The following is a 7,798-nucleotide window of genomic DNA, read 5'->3' as shown; positions in this document are numbered from 1 at the left end:
TCCAGCCTGAGTCACATAGCAAGACCCTGTCCAAAAAAAAAGAAAGAAAGAAAATGAGAAAAAGAAAGATAAATAAGAGTTAATAAAGCAAATCAGGTTAATAAGAAAAGTGCATCAGGGAATAGCATGTAATAAGGCCCTGTTGCAGGAGAGAGGTGCTTCCGAGCCCTTAAAAAGTAGCCTTCATAACTGCAGGGTGGAAAGCAAGAGAGTGTGTAAAAACAGGAAGAGAAGAGAAGAGAAGAGGACGAGACGAGACTGGTGTAACAGGAGTTTGGTGCGGGAAAACAGCCAGACCAGAGTAGGACCTTGAAGTCGTTTGAAAGACTTGGATCTTTACCCAGGAAGTAACGTGAAGCCAGGGGAGAATTTAAGCAACAGGCAATCGTGATCAGATTCGCCCAAAGTGGTCTAGATTGCATCCAAATCCAGATATCTTGAACTACCAAAGTCTCTGGAACGTATTATGATATCAAAAGTTTAATCTTGAGCATGTTTTTTTATTAGCAATTACAGTTTTAAAAAAGAAAATAATAAAGATTTTGAAAATCTAATTTTTTTTCTTTTTTTTTTTTTTTTTTGAGACGGAGTCTTGCTCTGTCATCTGGACTGGAGTGCAGTGGCCGGATCTCAGCTCACTGCAAGCTCCGCCTCCCGGGTTTACGCCATTCTCCTGCCTCAGCCTCCCGAGTAGCTGGGACTACAGGCGCCCGCCACCTCGCCCGGCTAGTGTTTTGTATTTTTTAGTAGAGACGGGGTTTCACAGTGTTAGCCAGGATTAAAAAAAAAAAAGAAATTAGTTTAACACTTAATTTTAATTATTAATATAGTCATATTTTTCAAAGTAAAAAGTGTACTTTTACCTATATTCTTTACCCACCCATCACCATCCTGTTTGCTAATTTCTTTGCTGTATAGTTTAAAACTAGATGTTCCCTACAGCTTTCTTTCCAGTTACCTAACATTTCCATAAAGATTTATTTATAATTTAACATTCCACCTATTAAAAATCATAGCCCTGGTTGGGCGCGGTTGTTCATGCCTGTAATCCCAGCACTTTGGGAGGCCGAGCTGGGTGGATCACTTGAGGTCAAGAGTTCAAGACAAGCCTGGCCAACATAGTGAAACCCACCTCTAGAAAAAATACAAAAGTTAGCCGGACATGGTGACAGGCTAATAGGTAGCCTGTAGTCCCGGCTACTCAGGAGGCTGAGGCAGGAGAATCACTTGAACCCAGGAAGCAGAGGTGGCAATGAGCTATGATCGCACCACTGTAATATAACCTGGGCAACAAAGCAAGACTGTGTCTCAAAAACCAAAACAAAACCAACAAAACAATCATAGCCTTAACAGAATTGTTTCAGTCACTTCCTAATAATTATGTAAAACACAACGGTCATTTCTAGAATAGCAGAATGACTTCTGCCGTTAAAGAATTCAAAAACTGTGAATTTCCTTTTACAAAATTAAGACTTTAAAATATTATCTTATTTTAATCATACTTCTGAATTTCATTCATTCATTGAAAAGCATTTATTGAGTGTCTAGTGTCTAGTGTCTACAGAGATCAGAGTGAGTGCTTTCTTTTTTTAAGAACGAAATGCCGGGCTGAGCACAGTGGCTCACTCCTGTAAGCTACTTTGGGAAGCTGACACAGAGTGATTATTTGAGCCTAGGAATTCAGGACCATCCTGGGCAACATAGCGAGACCCCATTTCTACTAACAATTTAAAAAAATTAGCCTGGCATGGTGGCATGTGACTATAGTCCCAGCTACTTGTGAGGCTGCAGTGGGAGGATCCCTTGAGCCAGGGAGGTTAAGGCTGCAGCGAGCCATGACCACACCACTGCACTTCAGCCTAAGCAACAGAGTGACACCTGTCCAAAAAAAAAAAAAAAAAACAGAGAGAGAAAAGAAAAGAAAAGGAATGAGAGGGTGAAAAATCTTCCTGTTTCAATTCCAGGTTCCAAAGAAGTCCAAGTCAGCCTTGATATGTAGTCCCCAGATCCTTGGAGCAGTCTATCCTGTAAAGTTCCATCCAACACAGTATGCACAAACAAAGCGGTTTCTACCTACCCCACAATATTCTCAAATGATTCTCTGTAACTTCAAAACACTTCCTGTCCAAAGGAACAAACAAACTAAATCTGCATGCATTCATAGTCCGTTTACCAAATAGAACAATTTTCGACTTGATCTGTTAGCAGAGGTTAATTCCGAGCTGGCCAGCAGCCCTGATATTGTGTGGCATCTGCACAATAAGAATGGCTTAAGTGGAATCTGTTTAACTACATCTTTCTTAGAGAACAGGTTGAACTTCCTATGCCCTTTTGACCAAGTGTCCACATAATAGGAAGTACAAAACCAAAACCTTCCAACTATTCAGAGGCTAAAATCTTCCAACTGCTACTAATCTTGGCCAGTAATATCCAAATACTAATTTCAATTCATGATTTTCACTTATATGATACTTTAGCATCTGGGTTAAAAAGATTCCAGAGCATAGAGGATCAAATGTTAAAAACAAACAAAAACAAATAAACCTAGGGCTATTCAGGGAAATGCAGTGGAAGAATGCAACGTCCTCACTGATCAGATTTTCTCTGCACACATCAGTCCTACAAAGAAGTTTAACCTTCAAACCAAAGGACAAATAAATTGAAAAAATAATGAGAAAAATCGTGTTGGCCAGGAGAGAAATTCTGTTTCTGCCTTGTTACAGAACTTCAGTTCGCATCAGACCTTGCATAAACTGTAGTCATAATGTGCATACATTTCACAGTATTCATTAATTAACCAGTAAAAATCACCAGGTGGATCCCAGTTGAATACAAGGCCTCCGGCAAAAACCAGACCCACAGGAGCCTGGAGCTCAAGGTCGACTCAGCAGCACCACTCCTCTTACCCTGAGATAACCCCAGAGCTTTCCCCCAATTTAGTTAGGGATAAAGAATATATCTCCAAAGAAGGTTAGATCCAGAGATAACTGTTTCCAGTCCTTCAAGCAATCTAGATAGGAACTCAAGTGGTCTATTTTGAATTCCTTTGCATCTTTTGTTACAGCCCGCTCATTATCAACAGAATTTGGGAAATTCAAAAGTGAAATGACTAGAGTCACCGTTGTCAAAACAAAAGGTCCATCATTACAAAACCCTTTGTCTTAGGAAGGTCCCTGAAGAGGCCATGCACAGACTAATTTTACTATTTCGACTGGGCTATTAGGAGAAATAATGGTTGAAAGCCCCAAACTGTTAGTCCTGGAAGCAGCATGCACTGTTATGTTCTGTGCCATCTTCAAATAGACTGCCTTGGTAATAGAACTAACAAACTAACCAAATAGCTATTCATTCTTCTTTTTCTCACAAATGTGTGATATCATTTCAAGATACAGTACTAGGACTAAACCTATTAAGGCCAAGTGACTTGCTCAATCCCAGAAAGAAACGAGCTACAGTTGCTAAAAGCTGCACTCTCCCGTTACTACAACATAAATTCAAAGCTTACACCAGTCAGCAAGTGCAATCTTACAACTATCTCACTTCAATTCACGCAACACACCTCCTAGAAAAGAAACATGTCTATTGCTGTCTTCAACCAAAGATTGGGAAAAACAAAATTCACATATTTTATGTACTGTCTCATTGAAAAAAGTTGAGATTATAGTTGTAAGATGAATTATAAATAAATGAATACAGAATATAAAATGAAGCCAGAGATGACAGATCCCAGTGTGTGACCAGAATCCTATTTAACAAGTACTAGGAAGGTATGTTACTTGGTGAGTATTAGAAACTTGGGGCCAAGCACGGTGGCTCATGTCTGTAATCCCAACACTTTGGAAGGCTGAGGTGGGTGGGTCGCCTGAGGTCAGGAGTTCGAGACCAGCCTAGCCAACATGGTGAAACCCCATCTCTACTAAAAAAATTACAAAAAATCATCCGGGCATGGTGGTGGATACCTGTAATCCCCGCTACTCGGGAGACTGAGGTAGGAGAATCACTTGAAACCGGGAGGTGGAGGCTGCAGTGAGCCAAGATATCACCATTGCAGTCCACCCTGGGTAATAAGAGGGAAACTGCATCTCAAAAAAGAAAGAAAGAAACTTAGAAGTGAATTATTGGTGCTTGGATTTCCATGGATTCTGTATTTTCCAGCATTAGGCAAATGGCAACACCTGTTCATGTGTCAGGATTGTCTCTCTAGAACTTTCCACAACACATTTGAAAATAAGCTCTGTGGGCCGGGCGCGGTGGCTCAAGCCTGTAATCCCAGCACTGTGGGAGGCCGAGACGGGTAGATCAGGAGGTCAGGAGGTCGAAACCATCCTGGCTAATACGGTGAAACCCCGTCTCTATTAAAAAATACAAAAAACTAGCCGGGTGAGGTGGCGGGCGCCTGTAGTCCCAGCTACTCCGGAGGCTGAGGCAGGAGAATGGCCTAAACCTGGGAGGCGGAGCTTGCAGTGAGCTGAGATCCGGCCACCGCACTCCAGCCTGGGCGACAGAGCGAGACTCCGTCTCAAAAAAAAAAAAGAAAATAAGCTGTGTGTGTGTGTGTGTGTGTGAAGTTTTGCCTTACATTCTATCATACTTCTTCTTCTTTTTTTTTTTTTTTTTTAGCTGGGCGTGGTGGTGGGCGCCTGTGGTCCCAGCTACTCAGGAAGCTGAGGCAGGAGAATGGCGTGAACCCAGGAGGCAGAGCTTGCAGCGAGGCGCGCCACTGCACTCCAACCTGGGCAACAGAGCGAGACTCGTCTCAAAAAAAAAAAAAAAAAAAAAGAGAGAGAGAGAAATAAAGTGTTTGAGATATAGCTGAAGTGCCTATCTACCTCCTACCCCATCCCTGTCTCCTCCTTCCCATCTCAGAGGCAACCACTGTTCTAAAGCTGAGTGTATCACTCCCACGTGCATGTTTATACACAAATAATATACAGTAGGATTTGATGTATTTAACTTTACATACATAGTAATTAGCTATACATTGATTCTACTTTTTTTTTACTCAATCTACTTTTTGAGACATGTTGACAGATGCAATTTTAGTTCATTCCTTTTAACAGATAAAAACTGTATTATTAATCTCCTATTGGTGGACTGTTAGGTTATTCTCTAAGTTTTGTTCTAACAAACAATGTTACAATGAATTTTTCTTTTTCTTTTTTTTTTTTTTTTTTGAGACAAGGTCTCACTCTGTTGCCCAGGCTGGAGTGCAGTGGTGCAACCACAGCTCGCTGTAGCCCCAAACTCCCAGGCTCAAGTGATCCTCCTACCTCAGCGTCCTGAAAGCTGGAACCACAGGCATGCGCCATACCACACTCGGCTAATTTTTCACTTTTTTATAGAGACGGGATCTCCCTATGTTGCCCAGGCTGGTCTCTCACTCTTGGGTTCAAGTGATCCTCTCACCTCAGCTTTCCAAAGTGCTGGGTTTATCATACTTCTTAAAGTACCTTCCAAAATTAGTCGCAGTTATAATTTTGGAATGTAACATGAGAATCAGTTTGGGGACACATTACAGTAGCTGCAGTAGGCATTTCATTGTGCATACATCACACATACACAAAAACATAGTTCCTCTTTTGGATTATAATTCACTAAGTAAACTTTGGAGGCACAACATTGTAGCTTTACACACTTCATTCTCTGAGAAAGTAACAATTGCAGTAATTAATATAAAGACTAAGGAGTATTAGAAAGAATCAAATGGATTCTTGTGTTTATCTTGAATTTAAGTTACAGGTTAAATGTTTTCCCAGCCAGCAAACTGGAGATTGTGAGGAAAGGGGGTGGGGGGGAAGAGCTAGATTACCTGAGATTCTTTATAGCTCATGGAAGATAACATAAATTCCTAGATTTTCCCAAAAATATAAGGTTCTCTAAACAGCTGGAAATTCCCGATCTAAATTCCATTGCATGCTTTGACCCCTAACGATGTGTCTTCGCAAAGTTCCTGCAGCGCTGGGAGACGAGCAAGGCACAAGTGTCTCCTAGAAAGCCGCCATCGAGTGCAGGAGTTTGAAGAGGCGAAGAGATGGCGTTGCTTTCACCTGCTCTGCTCGAGACTTGCTGGCCGCACACCGGCAGCACGTTCCCGCCTAGCCTTGCACAACCAGGCTTTGACCGTCTCGAGCAGACAGGAGGGAAAGCTATCTTCTGTATCGTTTATATTAATAGCTTTGTATTCATTTTAAACCAACCTGCCTAATGCACACACGTTTTGGAAGGTAACCCAGCCGGTCCGCGTCGAGTCCCGGAGAAGAAAGCCGCCTCAGGCGACCCCTGGTGGCCAGATGGGCTGCGAGCACAGCGGCGCCTGCGTTCACTGGCTGCTCAAGGGATTCGGGCGTCCGGCGTCCTGCTGTGGCCGGAGAGGCCCAGCTGTCTTGCGCCCACAGCCCCGGGACGCTCGGCAGCAAGCCCTTGTAGCCTCGTCCACCCTCATCTTAGGGGTCGGGGAACGTAGGCCAGCGCCCGGAAATAACGCATGCCACGTCCCTTGCCATCTCTGGTTCCAAATCCCTAGAGAAAGAGGAGAGCCCTAGAGAAACATGGAGAAGTCAGGGTGAGAGCGCAGCGAGGCCGTAGCGCGCTGAGGACATTCTAGAGCGAGAGCTCAGAAGGAGGCAGCTAGGTCCAGGGTAGCTGCGAATGGATTGGGTTAAAGCTGGACGAATGAAGCACCATGTTTTCCTAACACTGCTTTCAAGAACACACCGCATGGGGCAAGATCACAGGTGCTCTTCGGAAGTTTTGACCGTACAAGCAGGTAATTCCCTGTAAAATAAAAGCATTCTGTAAGTTGTTCGACAGAATGCAGTATTAGGCGTGTGTATGCGCGAGTTTTAATTTTCCACTGGTGCTCCCACGTGAAGGCACATTTCTTAGTAAAGGAACGGCAGCTAGGACAGTGCATATGTATGCATTTTCTATGTTTATTTATTTATTTTTTAATGGGAAAGAATAGTACACCTTCAACATGGACAACAGGATCTTAAGAAATGTTCTAGGTGTCAAGAAAAGTGGGAAATGAAGGATGACTTTTAGTTAAGGGAAGAAGGAAATCTGCAGGGAAACAGTGAGCCAACCCTTCCCTCCCTCCCCCCTCCCCCATTTCGGAAGCCCATGCTGTCGCCCTGAGTAATCATATTCCTGTCTATTAATGAATTAAGTTAAAGGGCTTAGACTGTAGACTTTAGCTATTGCATGAAGCAAAACAGTAAGGAAGCTCTTCAAAAAGCCTCCATTCACAGATAACCCCCCTTAAAAATAAAATTCTAATAAACAGAAAAACTACAACTCGACGCAATCAAAAGCCAATCCCAGCAAGAGCAGAAGGTACTTGAAACTCGAATCTGCATTCCGTTCCTCCCGTACAAGGCTCGGAGGTGGGGGAGGCGGTTTGTGCTAGTGCCTGGTGTATAATCGGGTTAATCCAGTAGACAAAGAATAAACCAATAGCCCTCCCACCTCACTTCCCGCTCCCCTTCCCCTCCCCCTTCTTCTCCCCCCGCCCTAGCCCCCGTCACCCCCTCCGCAAAGGGGAGCAGAAAAGGGGAGAGGTAGACTTGAAATGGATTCCGGATAAAGTCTTAAAACCTGCAACTTGTTTTTCATGCTAACACTGCGTGGCCCGGATTAGTCTTAAATGTTCATTCCCCTTTCCTGGTGGCAAGGAGAAAGTTCCCTAAATCAGCTCGAGCCTCTGGCTCGTCCTCATTGCCTCTGGGGAAACCTTAAGGTCAGTGTTTCCTTGAAACTAGATAAACTGACCCTGCCGTGCCCAGCCCGGCCCCGCGGG

General features: G+C 43.5%; 1 protein-coding gene across 1 annotated transcript in view; it reads left to right on the top strand.

The window, feature by feature from the left end:
- Positions 1-7,637: 7,637 nt before the first annotated feature.
- The window catches only part of SPRY2 (sprouty homolog 2 (Drosophila)), a 5,815-nt gene continuing 5,654 nt past the window's right edge, over positions 7,638-7,798 (top strand). Inside the window, exon 1 of the mRNA XM_011940669.1 lies at positions 7,638-7,738. The gene's annotated coding sequence lies outside the window, so the exon portion shown is untranslated. The remainder of the gene's footprint in view (positions 7,739-7,798) is intronic.

This window comes from Colobus angolensis, unplaced genomic scaffold (genome assembly GCF_000951035.1).
Source record: "Colobus angolensis palliatus isolate OR3802 unplaced genomic scaffold, Cang.pa_1.0 Scaffold191, whole genome shotgun sequence".
In the NCBI taxonomy this organism is placed as follows: Eukaryota; Metazoa; Chordata; class Mammalia; order Primates; family Cercopithecidae; genus Colobus; species Colobus angolensis.
The sequence above is the reverse complement of the archived record's forward strand: the minus strand, read 5'-3'. Positions and strand labels throughout refer to the sequence as shown.